Source organism: Balaenoptera ricei, chromosome 11 (assembly GCF_028023285.1).
Source record: "Balaenoptera ricei isolate mBalRic1 chromosome 11, mBalRic1.hap2, whole genome shotgun sequence".
Taxonomy (NCBI): Eukaryota; Metazoa; Chordata; class Mammalia; order Artiodactyla; family Balaenopteridae; genus Balaenoptera; species Balaenoptera ricei.
This window is the reverse complement of record NC_082649.1, coordinates 33,983,110-34,003,239: the sequence shown is the minus strand read 5'-3', so window position 1 is coordinate 34,003,239 and position 20,130 is coordinate 33,983,110.

Below are 20,130 nucleotides of genomic sequence, written 5' to 3'. Positions count from 1 at the left end.
GGTTCAAAAGTCTCATCAAAAGTGCATACACAAGCATTTACCCATATCATTTTTCTTTTTTTTTTTTTTACAAAATGTCAGAATCCCATGCACGTTGCGCCATTTTTATCACTTGACCATTTGTTTTGGGGGCTCTTTCTTATCAGCACTTTGAAGAGCGGCCTGGAGCTTCACGGAGGGATGAGCCACACATGATCCAGTTGCCCAGCTCCTGCTTAATCCCTTCCATTAATTTCTCTGTTATAAACAAGGTTGCGTGAGCATGTCCTTTTGCACAAATGAGCTGTATCTGTAGAATATTCCTGAAGGTGGGATGGCTGGGCCTCAGGGTGTGTGTGTTTGTGACTCTGACCTCGATGAGGGCATGCCAGTCCGCCCCCATGACCGCGGGGAGCGTCCACTTCTCTGCTGTGCTTCTTTGTCCACAAGAGGACGGATGATGGTGGGAGGGCTTCCGTTCAGTCCCCGCTCAACCCAGCTTCTCCCCAAGGCTGAGGTTCGAGGGACGTTAGGGAGGACCAGGGTGGGGGGTTCGCCTGACCAACTCAAGGTCTGGTCCAGGTGGGCAGGAAGGCCCCTTCCCGGCCCTCTCCCCTCCGTGGCGGCCGCCACAGGAAGAGGCACCTCTGAAGTCCAAATAGTGATTTCCTGCAGGACAGTGGCTGAAACCCGAGAGGCTGAGCTGGGTGGGGGTGAGACAGAGGCGGGATTCAGCCACACACACACAAACACACACTCTCCTTACAGCCACATACTCACATACATTCCACAAAGACACACACATACCGCACACACACACACACACCAGACATAGACACACACATGTGCTCACACACTGCACATTTCAGAACCTGCAACACCACCAGCCCGTTCAGCCTGATCCTTGTGTCTGCTACGCGCCCCCCTGCATCCCACGCCTTCTCCACCTTCCCCAGCCCCCACGTCCTTGCCCAGGTGGCCTCCTCTCTGCTGGGAAGCAGATGGCATTTATCTTAGAGGCCACTGACCCACCCAGCTCTGCCCACATGTCCTTCCAGGGCAAGCCCTCGTTCTGGACCGTTCCCCTCCACACCGTGGCCCTTCTCTGTTGGCTCCCAGTCTCTGCTTTCTGACCAGCTGATCTGAGCCGGGTTCTGCTGTGGGTCCTGGGGAAGAGGCCCTTTCACCCTCTGGGCCTCAGTCTCCGTGTGTGTACAATGGAACAGTGATGAGGCTCTGGAAGTCTAATGACGGCCACAGTATCCAGGGAAGTCGCCTGCTTCTCTGGTTTTCTTTCAACCCTGGAGCAGCAGATCAGCACCCCCCCTTTGCCCAGGAGACTTCTTGAGGGCCGCTCTCCTGCCCTGGGTCGTCTAACTCAAGACAGGCATTACCACATTTGTGGGAAGACAAGGTGGTGAGGCCAGGCTGAGTTGTCCCTGGCCAGGACCGCCCATGACCTCTGGGTGATCTGGTGTGTTTGCCCTGTAATCGAGCAAGCGGCTGAGCCAGGGGCTGGCTTGATGGGGAGGGGTGCTCTGCCCCCCACGCCCCCGCCTCCTGAGCCTCCACCAGCTTCTCCCCATTCTTTGGCACATTTAATCCACATTCTCTGTGCTTGTACTCAGAGCTGGGCCAACTCCAACTCGGCTTCGGGCCTAGACACCCCATGTCTCCGGGGCAAGGAGGGGACACCTTGAAGCAGCCCCAAGGCTGGGTTGCCTGCAGCCAGCCATGCCCTGGGGCCTTCACCAGCTCCCCGGGCAGAGGAGGCAGTGGTGGGGGACTGAGGGCTGGCCCCCAAGGCTCAGGACAGCTGCTGCAGACACTCCCCGTTGCTGAGCGGGGGCAGCAGAGAGGACAGAGATCATAGCCCTGGCCCCTTGTCACTTCCGTGTTTACGCTCCTTTCCACATTCCGACTTTCCTAGAATGATACGGAGACAGGCATGGGATGGTATCTCCCACAGCCCCAGCCCTCCTCTCCCCCCCACCTCCTCCAGAGAAAAGCCCCTCCCAGCCTTCCTTGCCCCACACCTGGTTTTCCTGTCCTTCCCCGACCCTGTAGCGGCCTCTGTACCCCACAATTCCTACCATCCCTGGGTTACAGCCTCATTCCCTCATGATGCGGACAGGTGTCCAGGGGCGCTCGGAGGTGGGAAAGAGAGGTGTGTTCACGTGCTGTGTCTCAGGCATTTCTCAGTTTTGCCACCTCAGGGGGCCCAGGGAAGGCACTAAGGCCCATCCCTGGACCAGTCACCATGTCAGGGGACAGAGGGCTACAATGAGCCAGGCCTTTGTGGCCAGAGACAGTGGGTTACCTGGCTGCCCTTCCAGAATCAGGTGGGCACATTTCCCAAAGAAATAGGGGTGCTGTGACAAAAGGGGGGGAAGGATGGCAGATTAAAACAACAGAGGTCACTATAGGTGGGTCCAGAGGAGGCACCTGGGTTGGGGAGGCCTGGCTGGAAACCTTGAGCTGCACAGGGCATCTGGCTGGAGAGGGAAAGTCAAGGACAAAGGCTTTCACAAATCTGAAGCCTGGGAGGAGAGTGAGGCTGTCTCGGGCTCCAGCGGCAGAGGTCAGACCCAGCGGCAGAGGTCAGACCCAGCGGCAGAGGTCAGACCCAGAGGCAGAGGTCAGACCCAGCGGCAGAGGTCAGACCCAGCGGCAGAGGTCAGACCCAGAGGCAGAGGTCAGACCCAGAGGCAGAGGTAATGACGCGGAGAGAGGTCCCAGCCCCAGGCAAGAGAGAGAACCGCCCCAAGGGGAGCGCACTGCAGCAGTGGTAGGGGGACCACCCGGTTCCAAAGACTGTTCCAGGGGAGGGGGTTGGTCAAAGGGGTCCCTGCCCTGGTGTTGACTGTTGGCAGGGAGGACAGATGGAAGAGGGTGGTTACAGGTGGCGCCCACAATTCCTGCTAAGTCAGACCTTCTGTGGCTCTACGATGCAGCCAGTGACCGTCTGATAAGAGAGAAACAGAGACTGAAGGTAGACAGACCGGAGATGGAGTGAGATGCAGAAAAGGAGGGGAAGAGACAGCGAGGCAGACGGGACAGTGCGGACAAAGCATCCCCAAGGCCCTGGAGACAGAAAAGCGAAGCAGGGAGGCTGTGGGCATGCGTCCCTCGACTGCTCCCAAGGTCACCCGCCACCGGGGCTTTGGGGGCAGCGGTGCCCCTCCTTTTGGTCCCGGGTCCCTCCTGTGCCCGGAGCCTCTACAACGCTGGGCAACTTGGCATTAATTAGGGGCCTGGCTAATGGCTCGGAAGATTGGCCCGTTCCAGGGACGCTGCTGAATAGAGACCTCGGTGAGATTTATTCCTAATTATCTCATTTGTCTCCCCCCATTACTCTTTATGGCTGGGATTTATGGGGCCATTAATGGGGCCTGGCCAGGCCAGGATGAGTGTGAGCCTTGAGATGCTTCATAATAATAACAATAACAACGCTCACCCTGGCCAGATTAATGGGTTCTTGCCCTCCCCACCCCGTGTCCTTGGGACCCCAGCTACCTGCTGCCTAGAGGTCCCTCTCGCTTCTGGGACCCCTGGTCCTCAGCTCCAGTCCTCAGCCACCTGTGGAGTTTGAGCCAGTGGCCCCTCCTCCGCCCCACTCCACCCCAAGGCTGTCTCTTAGTCCTTCTCTGGTGCCACTAATTGGGAGCTTCAAGGTGGTAGCAGGAGTGTCGAGTCCAACGGTAACACCTCTGGGACAAGGCCTGTATCAGCAGTTGATGAGCTTGGCTGCAAGCAGCAGAAAACCCAGCTGAAGGTGGCTTAATCTGTAAGGACATGCACTGTCTCCTTAACGAAAGTGCAGAGGTAGGTGATCCCAAGCTGATTGGGAGACTCAAAGATGCTGTCAAGGAAGCTGGCTTCCATCCTTTCACTCTGTCATCCTCAGCATGTGGTCCAGGTCTCCCCTCCTTGTCACAAAGTGGCTACCGCAGCCCCAGGCATCAAGCTCACACAGCATCCACACAGAACAAAAAAAGCAGAGAGGGAAAGAGAGACCTTCTCCTCCTACGCCTTTCACCAGAAGGAGGAAAAGCATTTCCAGAAGCTCCTAGCAGGTCTACTTACATCTTTGTCCAGACTGGGTCACATGTGGTCTTAGGTTAACTTCCCCAGAAGCAGGCCCTAGACAAGGCTTCAAGTGCAAGTAGGTTTGTTCAGGAGGGGATTCCAGGAAACATCAGTAGAGGAGGAGGGGAGTGAGACTGGGAGGGAAGGCAGACAATAAAGGGTGTGTTATCAAATTGGTTACCACTGTGGGTGGACAGCACTCAGTCCTGCCTCTGAGGGAGCTGAGGTATTTACACACCAAACCCACCATCACTGGTTGAAGGCTCTTCCCAATGGAGTGGCAGTTTTCTGGTGCTTGCTGCTTGGTTGGGCTGCTGAAGGAAGCCCTCCGGCAAAGGGGCAGAGATGCAGAGAGGCAGAGGTTGGCCAGAGAGCTCTTCATTGGTAATGCCTGAGGGGACAGGCAGCCCCATCACCTGCAATGCGTGTGCAGTGACTGGCAGACAGACCAACCTGGTCCACTGCTGGGCAGGGAGAAGGGGGCCGGCTGTTGAGGAGACCACCACAGGGTCTGCCACAGCCTTCCCCCCGTCTCTCCAGGGGTGAGACTCTGCCACCAGAGGCCAGTCACAGGGGCTGAGCAATTTCCACATCAGTGTGAGGGACACGTGGGGACAAACCCCACAGAGAGGAGGAGAGTTTCAGCCCCGGTGCTGTTGGAATGTGGAGCTGTCACCTCAGCCTCCTCTACCTGCTTAGCTCAGGAGGAGAGCAAGAGATGGCCCTTCCAGACCCTTCCGTGGCCACCCTCCCTACAGGCTGCCGGTCCTCCTCCATCCCCATTCCTGGGTGTTGTTGCCCCCGCCTTCCCACTGCCACCCACTCTCAGGATGAAGAAGTCCAGCTTTTTCCATCCAGGCACCAGCTTCCCCCCATTTTGCTGTAGGTAGAGACTGTCTTATCTCATGTTTCAGCACCAAGAACCCTTGTACACAACCGCTGGGAGTGCATCTCCTTTGGCAAAATAGACATGCATAAGCCATTCAACCCAGCGATTCGATTCCCTTCTGGTTGTATATGAAAAAGGTCTAGATACACACATGCTCCAAAAGGCACAGACTAGAATGTTCACCACAACACTATTCATAGTGACCCCCAAATGGAAACCCAATTGTCCATTAATGGTAGAATGGAAAAACAAACTGTGGTGCAGTCACTTGATGGAATTCTGCATAGCAGTGAGAATGAACAAACCCGACTCAAGGGAAAGAAGCCAGACACAAAAGAACAGACTATGTGATTCTTTTTACATAAAGTACAAGGACAGTGGAATCAATCCATGGTGTTGGAAGTCAATTACTCTTTCCCATTGTTTCTTCCTTCTCTGTTTACTGTACCTATATGAGATGATGGATGTTAACTGAACCTATTGTGGTAATCATTTCACAATATATATTAATCAAACAATCATGCCATACACCTTAAACTTATATGTATCTCAAAGATTTCTTGATAAAACTGAAAAAGAAAACATACTGACTGGGCTTCCCTGGTGGCACAGTGGTTAAGAATCCGCCTGCCAATGCAGGGGACACAGGTTCGAGCCCTGGTCCAGGAAGATCCCACATGCCACAGAGCAACTAAGCCCGTGCGCCACAACTACTGAGCCTGCGCTCTAGAGCCCACGAGCCACACCTACTGAGCCTGTGTGCCACAACTACTGAAGCCTGCGTGCCTAGAACCCATGCTCTGCAACAAGAGAAGCCACCGCAATGAGAAGCCCGTACACCGCAACGAAGAATAGCCCCTTCCATCGACAGATGAATGGACAAAGATGTGGCATATATATACAATGGAATATTACTCAGTCATAAAGAGAAACGAAACTGAGTTGTTTGTAGTGAGGTGTATGGATCTAGAGTCTGTCATACAGGGTGAAGTAAGTCAGAAAGAGAAAAACAAATACCGTATGCTAACACATATATATGGAATCTAAAACAAATAAAATAAAAAATGGTTATGAAGAACCTAGGGGCAGGACGGGAATAAAGATGCAGATGTAGAGAATGGACTTGAGGATACGGGGAGGGGGAAGGGTAAGCTGGGACAAAGTGAGAGAGTGGCATATATACACTACCAAATGTAAAATAGATAGCTAGTGGGAAGCAGCTGCATAGCACAGGGAGATCAGCTCAGTGCTTTGTGACCACCTAGAGGGGTGGGATAGGGAGGGTGGGAGGGAGATGCAAGAGGGAGGAGATATGGGGATATATGTATATGTATAGCTGATTCACTTTGTCATACAGTAGAAACTAACACACCATTGTAAAGCAATTATACTCCAATAAAGATGTAAAAAAAAAAAAAAAAAAGAGCAGCCCCTACTCACTGCAACTAGAGAAAGCCCGCGAGCACCAACGAAGACCCCCAACACAGCCAAAAATAAATGAATAAAAATAAATTTAAAAAAAAAAGAAAACATAGTGACTGATGTACTTCCCGTCTTGTGACATTAGTTGCTCTGTGAGAGGAATGACGAGTTTGCCCCAAAGTCTTACTTTCCTGGTGAGGGATCCAGAGAGCGCTGCATCTACCATGCTGGTGACAGAAATCCTATGCAAACCAACTTAAACAAAAAAGGAATTTATTGGCTCTCATAGCTGGAAGGAACACTCTGGTATTTGAAAAAATTAAAGAAAGATCTTCAGCAATCGGTGGGAGCTGGGGACCGAATGCCACCAGGATTCTGTCTCTCTCCTTCCCTCTGTCTCAGCTCTGTGACCCCCTGAGTGTTGGCCTCAGCGTCTCCTGTTGCAGACACATCTCCTCCATGTTGGTGGAGGGGGAGAGAGCAAGGCGGATAGAAGCTCGAGATGCCAAGATCCCCAGTGAGGAAAAGAACTCTAATCCTCGGAGAGGACTCAGGATGGCTCTCTGGGATCACATGTCCATCCTCTGGATGGGTCACTGTTGCCAGGAGCACTGGCTACACTAATTGATGGGCCTGGATCATCCGTTTACTCCTGTTGGGGAGGGGGCTTTGGTAATTGAGAGCCTCATCAGAGCCCCAAGGAGGGGAAGAGGAGCAGTTCCCCAAAGCAGGGACATTATTTTAGAAGAAGGAGAGAAAGGTTGCTGGGAAGACAAAAGAAGAGTAGATGCTTAAGACACACCCACCTTCCCAAGGAGAGAGGCCCCCTCTAAGGGGTTCTTTCTACTAAAAGTTGCCCTGCGTCTCGCTGGTACATTGAGTGAAACCAACCCCACCGCCCAGAGGAGTACTTCCCATTGAAATCCTCCAGGGGCCACTGTTCACACTGACCCCTGTGAATGGTGCCTCTTAAAGCCAGACAGTGTGTGGCAGCCCTGAACTTGACCATGTGTGGTTGGACCAGGGATGGGTGGCTGAGCCATGAAGGAAGCATTGAAAATGATGAAATACTTAGTGATAAATCTGACCAAAAATGTGCAAGACTGGTTCACTGAAAAATTAAAATATTCAATACATTGTTGAGGGAAATAAAAGAAGAAATGGGTAGACTGTGTACATGGATCAGAAAACCCAATATTGTTAACATATCAATTCTTCTCCAAACTGATCTATAGATTCAATGCAATCCCAATCAAAATTCCAGCAGGCTTTTACATGGATATTGACAAGTTGATTCTAAAATTCATATAAAGATACAAATGACATAGAATAGCCAAAACAACTTTTAAAAGGAACAGCAGTTTGGAGAACTTACACTCTCGGATTTATAAATCTACAGGAATCAGGACAAATTGATGGAACTGACAGATGGACAAATAAATCAATGGAGTAGAATAGAAAGTCCAGAAATAGACACATGCATATATGACCAATTTATTTTCAACAAAGGTGCCAAGACAATTCAAATTTCAAAGGTGTCCCCTTCCTAGTCCCTGACATACAGTAATTCTATGTCACCAAAACCTGGTTGGATGCTACAAAGGCAAAAATACAGATGACCCCACATCCCTGTTGTGTTGCCTGATGGTTTCCAACTAGATTGCCAGCTCCTGGAGCTCAGGCACCAGGACGGGGACACAGACCAGTGGCAGGCATGAGGAGGACCAGGCCTCCCGGGGATATCGAGGGATGCGGGGTTAGAGGCAGAAGAGAGAGCTCAGATCATCTAGCTTGTTTTCTGGGCAAAGCCCCCAGGACAGAGAAAACCAAAATGTTCTGATAACATATTTCTTCCCCAGATTTCATCCTGGTAGAATTACTGGCCAGTAATTTCCTAGCAAATTAGAGAATCTACCAGAACTGGTTCCTGATTAGAGAAAGTTGTCAAATGGGAACAATTATCTCTGTTCTGTTTCATTTCCTCCCCCCTCAAGCCAAATGTCTCTGCTTCCCCTCCCCCACTGGGCCTTCCTGCTACTCTTGAGACCGGGGTTTGGGGGGCGTTGAGGAGGTAGAGGCCACTGTCTGTTGCCACCACTAGCACCAGCCCAGGAGGTAGTACCAGGGGCTTGTCCTGTGTTCCCAGGAGTCCCGTGTCCTCACCACCTTGTTTTCGAAGGGCTTGTCTCTTCTCCCACTAAACTACAGGCTCCCTGCGGGCATGGGTTTCTCTTAATTATCTTCCCATCTCTGGATCTAGCCCAGGGCCTGGCTTCCAGAGAAGGCTTAGAAAAGATTGTTGAAAGGAAGACTCTGGGTCCCAGAGTGATAGCCTCCATTCAAGCACAGGGGAGGGGGCTGATTGCCTGACCTCAGCTGCCCTGCCATAGCCCAGAAACGCCATCCTGCCCACATCCCGAGGAGGAAGCCTGGCAGGAGGTGTGTGATCTCAGCCAGCCTCCTGCGTTCTGTGTTGCTCTGAAGTTGGAGACGTCACTTCTGGGTTGAGGGATCGGGGAAAGCTTCATGGAGCAGCTAGTGTTTGGTTTGGGGATTTAGAGTTAAGAGGAAATGCCAACAGAAGCAGCACACAGATGAGGAGCTTGGTCTGGCTGAATTATTGGAAGTTTGCAAGAGGGAAGGAAGGCAGGAAGCCACAAAGGCAGGCAGGCAGGCAGGCAGGAAGGAAGGGGGGAGGGAGGGGGGTGGGAGGAAGGGGACTGGGGTTGTGATAAACCTTCAAAGACCACCAAGGAGTGTGGGCTGCCTCCCATAAGCCTTGGGAAACCATCCAGCAAAGACACTCCCGGAAGCTGAATCCAGAGTCGACGCTCACGATGGAACCAAAAGGAGAAAGATGAGGGGCAGAGAACGGAGGCCTGAGGTGGGGCAGGGGGGATAGTACAGGAACTAGAGGAAGGCGGCTGTCACCTGTCATGGGATGCCCCCAACAGCTCTGAGCAGACAGTGAAGGCAGGAGGGAGTGGGGAGTCAGTTAAACAAAAAGCCTCAACTTCTGTCCTAGCAATTTCCCTTTTAGGAATTTACTCTGAAGAAATTATTCAACATGTGCGTGAAGATCTTGAGTTCCATGATGTCTATCACAGTATTATTTAAAATAGTATTAACAAGAGAGGGGAAAACATTATGCTAAATAAAAGAAGCCAGTCACAGAAGACCCCATCTTGTTTGGTCCCATTTATATGAAATGTCCAGAGCTGGCATATCTGTAGAGACAGAAAGCAGATTAATGGTTCCCTAGGGCTGGGGTTGGGGGTGGAGGGTGGATTAGAGGGTGACCACGAATGGGTACAGGGTTCAGTTTTGGGGGTGATGAAAATGTTCTAAAATTAGATTATGGCAATGACCAGACAACTCCAAATGTACTAAAAGCCACTGCATTGTACATTTAAAATGAATGAACTTTATGGTTTGTAAATTGTACCTCAATAAAGCTGATCAAATGTTAAACAGGGCAGGGGGATACTGTGTACTGTGAGGAAAGTGGTTTCTGCTCGAAGCCGTGGTCAGCTCTGGACCCCGACAGAAAATGAAGCCGCCCTGCATTAGGAGATGGCGCCCCTCTGGAAGAGAGAGGGACGAGGTAGCAGGGGACGGGAGAGCCTCAGGGAAAACAGCTGGCTGGGAGCTGAGGGTGAGAGAAGAACCCGCTGAATGTGATGCTCCAAAGATGACTGTCATCCCAAGTCCCTCCCTGTGGACAGCCAAGCAGTTGGGGCCCCGCTGCCATGCTCTACTGCACGGTGGCTCTGCACCCAGCCACCAGGTCAGGTCCTGGCTGAGAAACAGAGGAAGGTGGGGTGCTCAGGTAGGGGCAGAGGAGAGAAAAGCAAGAAGAAAGAACCCAACAGTCTTGGGGTTGAATCCCAGATCTGCCACTTAACTGGCTGTGTGACCTTGAGCAAGTTACTTAACCTCTCTGGGTCCCTGTTTCCTCACCTTCCTCAGGGGAGAGCAGCTGAAGTTACCAGCTATAGCAGGTGTAGAGAATGGGGTGCAATGCCTTAAGGGCCCCCTGTCATAGGAGCTGTGCAGGGGCCTTATCACTCGCTGGGGTGAGCAAACCCTGGTGATGGGGGAGAGCCTCATGGGGTCGCCAAACCTCCATGACCAGAGCCAGTGGGGGTGGGGCCAGGGGTCAATAAGTCACGGATCTGAGAACTGAAGGGGGTACAACATACAACAGGAGGAAGAGGGGCTTCCCTGCAATGCCTGATGTCTCTCCTAGAATCCGCCTCCCCACCCCACCACCCCCACCTGCCATTCCAGAAGCTTCCAGCATGAGGGTCTTTCAGGCTTCTCCGAAGAAGACACTAATTAAACCTTAATTGACACAGCACTAATTAGCTTCTTAATTACATGGAACCGCATGATTAGCCACTCAGCAGACACTAATTGTTCATTAGGAAGCAGCCTCCCCTCTCCCCCTTCCCTTTTCTAGAACCTACCAACTAAGGCACCTGAGGGGTCCATGGTAGGCGGTGCCCCCGGACCCCAGCCCAGCCTCTGAGCCCATCCTGATGGTAGAGGGGGGCAGCTGGACAAGTTCATGCTGCCCTGGCCTGAAGTCAGGTGCCCTTCCGTGATGATCTAAATAATAACAACTTCTACCATTTGGAGCATCTCAGATTCAGGAGCCTGTAGCCTTCCTCCTTCAAACCCCTGGCCCGAATCAGGATGGAACTGTGGACTCTGGAGCCCCGAGTTTTGGCCTCCTTGGGGTGAGGGGAGCCCAGGGCAGGCCCAGCTTGGAGAGCAGGAGGGCAGGGACCAGTGTGCATGAAATACCCACCTTGGGCCGATCAGTCACCTCCCACAGCTTAGTGTCTGGAGCCTCTGACACCCAACAGAACAGTATTTTCCAGACGGGGAGATTGAGGCTCCATGAGAGTGAGAAGTGTACCGGGGGGGTTCACACAGCTAGTAAGCGATGCAGCCAGAGTCAAACATGGGTCTGACTCCAGAGCCAAGCTACTTTCTACTAGTCCTGCTGCTTCCTGAAGAATTTCCCAGATCTCACGATGTGCAGAACTGGGAACATCTGCCTCCATCGACACAGTTTAACTTCTCTATAAGCCAGGAGCAGGGCCTCAGAGAGCAGGGATGGGCCGCCTGGGTTCAGATCCCAGATCTTTCTAAGTTGTGTGGCATTGGGCGAGTTACCCTCGACCTCTCTGTGCCTCAGCTTTCTCCTTTGTAAAATGAGGATAATAATAGTACCACCCCCACCCCCAAGGCTTGCTGTGAGGATTAGGTGAGTGAATGCATGAAAAGTGCCCAGAAGAGTGTCTGCCTTGCAAAGCCAGTGCTTTATAAGGGCGGTAGTCACTATTTTCTATAATGGAGGTGGTTGGTACCTCCAGGAGAGCATCTTGGGATTTGGGGTCCCCCACCCCTCCTTCCCACCTCTCAGATTTTCCTCTCCACTGTCTAGCCTTGGAAGCCACTCCCAATAGCTAGGATGTCACCTCCCCTTCCTGAGATTCTGCCCCCAGCTGTGACCCTCTCTATATGCCTCCCCGAGCCCAGGCTGTGCTGGCTCCTGAGGGCCCCAAGGTGGCCAAGCCTACTGGCCAATGGGGGCACACAGATGCCCCAGCGCATCCTACCATAGGTGTGGGCAGGAAGGGGAGCAACATCGCATATAGATCTAGTGACCACACATCTTGCTTCTCCCAGGACAGGCCTACTTTTTGCCTATTGCCCTGATGTAATTATTCATAGGGCCCCCTTCCACTTTTAAAGGGCCCAGATTTGGACAATAAATGATATGATCCTGGGACTTCCCTGGTGGCACAGTAATTAAGAATCCGCCTGCCAGTGCAGGGGACATGGGTTCGATCCCTGGTCCGGGAAGATCCTACATGCCGCAGAGCAACTAAGCCCGTGTGCCACAACTACTGAGCCCTCGTGCCACAACTACTGAAGCCCACGTGCCTAGAGCCCATGCTCTGCACCAAGAGAAGCCACCACAATGAGAAGCCTGCGCACCGCAACGAACAGTAGTCCCCGCTCGCAGCAACTAGAGAAAGCCCACGTGCAGCAACAAAGACCCAACGTGGCCAAAAATAAATAATTTCTAAAAAATGATATACTGAAACGGAGCAGGACCCTATGGTCCTTCCTCCCCTCATGCCCTCCACCTGCCTTTTGTCTGTGGAAAAACTTTAGCCAAAGAATAAGTTTAATCAGAGAAGCGATCAAATGCAAAAACAAAGGAAAACAGTCCAGCAAGACTAAATAATAATAGTGTAGTCATTATGCAGCGTCAAGGACCTTTAGTTCCTCCTCAAGGGCTGTAGATAATATTCTGAGCCATACCCTGTGAGCTGCCTTATAGAGGCTGAAACCCCCAGCAGGTGGAAGAAGTTAACTACATGATGACCAGATGGTAGCCATGATATAAGCTGCCACAATTCTGAGAACTGGCCTCAAGGAAATGGGAACAAACCAACCCTGGAACTGAAGATTAACTATACCTAAAACAATCAAGATGATGCTAGTTAGACCACCGCAGGACCAACTTCAAGATGACTGTCAGAGCTGACTGTGCTGTTTCGGCATGTAACCCCCTCCCTCAGCCTATAAAAGCTCTTGCCCACTGGTTGTACGGGGGGCGGAGTCGGCCTTTGGACAGGCATCTGCCCTCCCCTCCACCCTGGTTGCCGGCAACCAAAATAAAGCAAACTTTCCTTTCCACCAACCTTGCCTCTTTATCGCCTTTTGAGCAGCGAGCAGGCGGACCCCACTTTCGGTTATGATCCCACAGTGTACACACCCTCCCCTGCCCGTCATCGGCCAGGTGCCGTCCACACCAATGGGCCGGAGGCAGTGCTTACCCATCCCAGGGACTCCTCAACCGGAGCGGTAGGGTTGTCGGCACCCCCTCCCCGGACAGAAGAAGAGAAAACAAAAGCATGAAGATATGGGTGGAGGGCTTCCCCAAATTCCTACCACCAGAAAGGGGAGCAGTTGAGGTGCTAACCCACGACTGGGGGGGGCCTCGGCAGCCCGCGCCCCTTCTCCTCCTGCCCTGCTCCTTCTCTGAGTTGGTAAGAGGGCACTACGAAAGAAGGGTCGTGTGGGATGAGAAGGTCCAGGGGTACATGTGGGGAGAGTGGCTGGCGCACACTGGGATTTATGAAAAGGAGTTAAAGCAACTCGGTGTCTGGAGTAAAGGCTGCTGGGGGCGGGCAGTTCTGGGGGCGACAGGTGACTGAGTGGATTGGGAGCAGGTGAGAGAGAGGAACCTGAAGAGGGCAGGGGACAGGGGCTTAGGCCAACTATCCAAAGAACTACCCGACCAGATGAAGCGTATTCCCTTATTTGTGTTCCGCCACTGGCCTAAGGACTTGAGATACAGGGTGGGGGGGCCCCAAAGTGCCTGAACCAAGAGCTTCGTGGAAGATGGGGCACTGATGTTGGCTGGGTATCGAAAAAGGCACCGCAAGTGGGAAGAGCTTGTGCAAAAACTGAAAAATACATCTCTGATCTCCTAGAGGATGATGAATGGACCAGCTTGGCAGGCCTGGGACGCTTTAATGGACATGAAGCCAAAGGGGATATTGTGGCCTGTTGGGGAAAGCTTTGGGTGCCCTGGTGAGCATTTATTCCTTATGGAGGATTCCAAGGGAACCAGCCCCTTGGGTGCGGCCATGCTGGCTTCAGGGTTGGGGGCAGAGATTTGCTCACTGCCCCTCGACACCTCCTCCCATGCCTTCTTGCCCTCCTGAGTCCTCTTCTGGTCCCTTTCCAGAGGGTCAGGTCTGGTCTCCAGGGCCAGGATGCTCAGGACGACTCACCCCTTCCCTAACTGGTCCTTGGTTGGGGGAGGAAGAGGTGATGATGCCCCAGCATCTTAGGGAAGTGCCGGCCACCCCACCCCCACCCCCACCAGTTCCCTGGTGTCGCTGCAAGAGACACAGCAGTTAGGTCAGAACGCCCCCTCCAGATGCTCCACCCCCTCCTCATTATCTGGAAACTGTTACAGTGTGTCAAGGAAAGCCCCCTGGGGGCGTTTTCCCATCTGTTGCTCTATTTGTGACACATGCTGCTTGCCCACCTGGAATTCCCGGGCCCTCCTCTCCTCTCATCTCAGCCCTTCCTGTCCTTGGACAAGTTACCTAGTCTCTCCGGGTCTTTTTCTCCTCATCCGTAATGTGGACATGACAGTACCCACCTCCTGTGAGCCACAGAAGATTCAAGGGATTAATTCATACCAAGTGTTTAGTGCAGGGCCCAGCACAGAGTAGATTGCTCAATTAATGGTGCCTACAGTTCTTCTCAAGGCCCAGCCCAATGCCCTCTTCCTCCAGGAAGCCCTCCCTGACCACCCCAGGCTTAAGTGGGCACTCTGTCTTCTGCTTTCCACTGCCCATCCTTCACTGCTTGTCACATCCTGACGTGCACACTTTGTTGCCGATACACACCTTGCCCCGACATTTATTGGGAGCTTACCATGTGCCAGGCACAAGTGTTTTAAATCTGTTAACTCATTTAACACTTACAACATCTCTATCCCATTTTACAGAGGAGGAAAACAAGACACAGAGAGGTTAAGTAACTTGCCCAAGGTCACACAGCAAGTAAAGTGATGGACCCAGGCCAAGGACCCAGGCAGTCAAACTCCAAAGTCCATGCTTTTACCCTCTACTATAATCAGGTTGATAAACGTTTGCGCAGCGCGGGGGGGTGGGGGTGGGGGGTGGGGGGTGGTAGGATATACACATGACAAGTACCATGGGCTTTGTGGAGTTTCCAGTTTCACTGCTATGCACACTTGGAGCTCTATACCAGGGCTGTGCATGTGTGGTCATTGGACGTGGATCATGTCTGTGCAGAAATGTGTCTAAAGGCTGCATGTTGTATGCACGGAGAGCTTAGACACCACACTTTCAGAGTGTGTGCACATCTGTACAATGTCTGTGTGTGCACCCGATGTGTATTTCTGCGCAGGGGGGTTGTAAGAGGGCACATCACACGCCTTTGTGTAGCTGTCATTCTGCCTTAACAATAGTTAACTACTTGGGAGGGAAGTGGAGCAGGACTTACTTCCCCTTTTTAGAAATTGAGATGCCAGAGCCTGGAGCAGCTGCATGACTAGCACCCTGTGTGCGCATGGAGTATGAACAGCATGTGATCCAAGCACGTACGCACGTGTGTGTAAGCGTGTGTGTGTGTGTAAGTACACCCACGCATCTGTGTGTCGACAGTGCCTGGGTGAATGTCCACACAGTACACTGGTAGCCATATTTGGGTGCACAGAGGTTGTATGTGACCCAGGTGTGATAAATACACGTGCATATGCAGGCGTGCATGTGTCTGTACTCGGAGAGGTGTATAAGCAGGCATACGTGAGAGGAAGCGTGGTGGGTGCCAAGACTGCAAAGTAAGACAGACCTGACCTCCGCTCCTGCCTCTGCCGCTGTCCAGCTGTGTGATCTTGGACAAGCTGCTTCATCTCCCAAAGCTCAGTGTCTGCCTCATAAAGTGGGACTCAACCTCCCAGCTCAGGAGAGTTGGGAGGATGAGAGAGAACAGACCTGAAGCACAGTGGGCACTGAACATATGTGCGCTATTTGAGGACGTGTTTTTGTGGACACGTACGTGTGTGCCACGAAGGTGCGTACGTGGATCTTTGTGTGTTCCCAGGGTATGGAGTGTCGGGGGGTGGGGAGCGTAATGGGTGAGCACGGTGTGCTGGGCACACGACGGGTGTGTGCTCAGGCTGCAAGGGGCACAGTGGTGTAATTGTAACGCGTGTGACTGTGTGTGCGCTGTTGTACACAGTGTGTGCATGGGGGGCTGGGCCCCAGGCCCCTGCTTTTGGGAGGGGCTGGAGTTGGGGGGCCTGGCGGGGCGTAGGGGGGTATCTCTGGCTGTCAGGCCCGCGGTGGGTGGGGGCGCCCCCGGCGGCGGTGATGGAGCGCCCCGCTCTCCCGCCAGGGCTGCCAAAATACAGCGAGACAGGGTGTAATTACCGGCACTTACCGCGGCCATTACCCCCCTCGCCGCGGCGCGTGACACACGACCCGTCAGCTCGGCGTTCGCACCATTAAGGGGCCTCATTAGCATCCCGGCTCAGAAGCAAAATTACCCTCACTGCTCATTTCAAGATGTCATCAATTTTAATTTAGGGCCCCAAAGATAGTACAATGGGAAGGCCCTCCCGGCCCGCCGCACACGGAAAGGGAGGAGAGGATGGGGGAGGGGCGGGGGGCAGCCAGGCCAAGGTGCGGGGGGAGGGAGGAGAAGGACAGCGGTGGGGCGGGGAGCAGAGGCCCGGCGAGGAGGGGAGGAAAGCGCTGGTCTCGCCCTGCCCCCAGAGAGGTCCCCAGGCTAGGGCCTCCGCTGGAGCCCCCTGGGGAGGAAACCGGAATTGCAGGGACAACCAGGGACAGGGCCCTGACCCACCCGCCCCTCGAGGGCCAACTGGAAGTAAGTCTGGAGCCACACCTTGAGCAAGATGCTGTGCCTGGCATTTCCCTTCAGTTATTCCTTTAATTCCCACAACAACCTTGGGAGGTAGAGATGGCAGTCCCCAGTTACAGAAGGGAAACCGAGGCAGAGAAAGTCTCCCCCACCCCCCTTAACACGGCAAGCCACGGCAGAGCCCACATTTCAGCACAGGCCCGTTTGGTTCTGCTGCTCCCTGCCTTCCTGGACCCAAAACCTGTGCCTCGTGGAATAGTCTTCTGGTCAGTGCCTGGGCCCCCCAGCTTCATCTGCCGCCCGTCTCCCCAGCCCTCTGATCCACAGGCGGCCTTCGCACACCGCGTGCCCTGTGCCTGGAATGCCCCCTCCATCTCCTTGTCAGCCTGGTCCCTCATGATTCAGTTTAATACCGCCTCTGCCTTCCTGTAACCCCTTGCTGAATCACCATGGCTGTTCATGTGCCTGTCTCCTCGCCCCCACCTGCCTGGGGACTGGCTCCTAGAGACTAGGGACTGTCCCTTATCCACCAGGGCATCCCCAGCACCCAGCACAGAGCTGGCTCTAAGGAGTGCTCAAGGTTTGCTGAGAATGAATAACCACTATCTTGCAGCCAGTCTTCCTGCCCTCAGGTGGAGGCGGGCTGCTGTCTGGGTGGAAAGGGACCACAGAGTTCTCCCCAGCCCACCCTCCATCGCTCAGATGAGCACCTGGGGCTCAAGATGTGGTCGGTGGGCCCTCGCGAAGGGCTATTTCAGTCTGTCCGAGATGGCACAAGAGTGGGCATGCCACAAATGTTTGAGTGACTGAATGATTGAACACATGGATGAATGCACAAGTGGGTGAGAGGCGCACTCCCCAGGGTGCTTTCAGGGTTCTCCAGTGTCAGAAGTCTTAGCTATTTCCTCTCCAGGCCTCACAGCAACTTGACTTATCAGCACTCCTGGGACATTTTCATTTTACAAGCAGAGCCTGGGCACATACTATGCCCTTAAAGAGCCTCTTTCTTCTGAAAGGGGAACTACACAGGCCAATGGAGATTTTCCAGGAGGTGGGGGGAGCCTTCTTGTTATTCCAGCCAGCTCCACCACCCCAGTCTGTCTTAACTCATAATGGGGTTCAGGTCAAGGCCCTGAACCCAGTGGGCCTCGGTTTCTCCAAGTGTAAAGGAGGAGGCCATAACCCACACCGCAGCTTCTCAAGCTATGGCGCGTGGCTCAGCGACCAGGCAGCAGGAGGAGGGCCAGGCTGAGGGCAAAGGGCACTGCCAATCACCGCACCTGCCCTGGCCCAGACCAGGTCCCGCCTGCCTCCCCTGCTACCCGCAGCCCCTCCAGCTCCCTGGCCACCTCCAGAGTGAGAAGAGGGGGAAGGACCCCCATCCTGAGCCCTGAGACAGGGTCCTCGCTGGCGACAGGCACCGCTCCCCGGCCTCACAGAAGACAGATTGCTCCCTTAATCACTCTGGAAAAGAACCCCAAGCCGATATAATATTATAATTAATTAATTCACTAAAAAGGTATTAAATTTCTCTCCCCCCTGAATATTATCTGAATTCATTGACCTTTAGAAAAATCACCCTCTAATTGTAACCAGGTCCAAAAGCATTTGCAGCCCGTCCCTTTTACATTAATAATATCTTCCCGGACTCGGCTCTGGCTGCTTAAATATTGTATAAATTTCACTGCCCCCCTCAGAAAAGAGAGAGCAAAGAAAAAAGATGAGGCTGGAGGAGCCCAAGAGGGGAATGGGGGCTGGACCCTGGGAGGTGAAGGTCTCAGGAGGTGAGGGACAGGAGGTGAATTGAAGGAGCTCTTTCTAGTTGCTCCAGCTGACATGCCAGGTGGCGTGGAGGGGCCCGGGCTCTGAGATGGGGAGGGAGGCATGGGTTGGGAGCAGGAGGGTTAAACTTAGCGTTCGTTGTTAGGAGGCTATGTGGGGGGTGATATCCATAGTGTATATGAGACGCTCATCCAAGCCAGTATCTCCAAGCAGTGAAGAATCTCTGATTTAAAGGAACGGTGGGTGAAAAATCTACAAACAATAAATGCTGGAGAGGGTGTGGAGAAAAGGGAACCCTCTTGCACTGTTGGTGGGAATGTAAATTGATACAGCCACTATGGAGAACAGTATGGAGGTTCCTTAAAAAACTAAAAATAGAACTACCATATGACCCAGCAATCCCACTACTGGGCATATACCCTGAGAAACCATAATTCAAAAAGAGTCATGTACCACAATGTTCATTGCAGCTCTATTTACAATAGCCAGGACATGGACGCAACCTAAGTGTCCATCGACAGATGAATGGATAAAGAAGATGTGGCACATATGTACAATGGAATATTACTCAGCCATAAAAAGAAACGAAATTGAGTTATTCGTAGTGAGGTGGATGGACCTAGAGTCTGTCACACAGAGTGAAGTAAGTGAGAAAGAGAAAAACAAATATCATATGCTAACACATATATATGGAATCTAAAAAAAAAAAAAATGGTTATGAAGAACCTAGCGGCAGGACAGGAATAAAGACGCAGACGTAGAGAATGGACTTGAGGACACGAGGAGGGGGAAGGGTAAGCTGGGACGATGTGAGAGAGTAGCATTGACATATATACACTATCAAATGTAAAATAGATAGCTAGTGGGAAGCAGCTGCATAGCACAGGGAGATCAGCTGGGTGTTTTGTGACCACCTAGAGGGGTGGGTTAGGGAGGGTGGGAGGGAGATGCAAGAGGGAGAAGATATGGGAATATATGTATATGTATAGCTGATTCACTTTGTTATACAGCAGAAACTAACACACCATTGTAAAGCAATTATACTCCAATAAAGATGTTGGGGGAAAAAAAAAAAAAAGGAACGGTGGGTGATGGAAACTTGAGAAATTCCAGGGAGGACATACTGAGGTCCTGCTTCTCCCCCCTCCATCCCCACCCCAGGCTTCACTCCACTTCTGGCTTTCTAGACAGCCCTGTTCTACAGATGGTGGAGCAGGCCTTGGAGGAGATGCCGTTGGACGTCCAAGACTTCCCAATGCTGAGGACGTGGGTATAAGGAGCTGAGAGCCAGCGCCACCCCCGGCCTGTCCTCAGCAGGGCCCGGAGTCCACTCTTGGCCTTCTATCTGAACAAGCAGGGAAATGCTCCACAGACGTCAGGGGTAGAAAGCCACCTTCCTGTGTGTACACCCTGGTGAGTGTGCCTATTTTACTTCATGGGCCTCGGATTCCAACTTCCTCCCAGTACAAGAGGTGAGAAGCCAGCAGCTGGTGGGGGAAGGACAAGCAGATACAGGG